Source organism: Palaemon carinicauda, chromosome 7 (genome assembly GCF_036898095.1).
Source record: "Palaemon carinicauda isolate YSFRI2023 chromosome 7, ASM3689809v2, whole genome shotgun sequence".
In the NCBI taxonomy this organism is placed as follows: domain Eukaryota; kingdom Metazoa; phylum Arthropoda; class Malacostraca; order Decapoda; family Palaemonidae; genus Palaemon; species Palaemon carinicauda.
The window spans coordinates 116,251,017-116,251,245 of NC_090731.1; positions in this window are offsets into that span (position 1 = coordinate 116,251,017).

Below are 229 nucleotides of genomic sequence, written 5' to 3' on the forward strand. Positions count from 1 at the left end.
TATATATATATATATATATATATATATATATATATATGTATATATATATATATATATATATATATATATATATATATATATATATATATATATATATATATATATATATATATATATATATATATATATATATATATATATATATATATATATATATATATATATATATTATATGTATATATATATATATATATATGTATATATATATATATATATATATATATATATA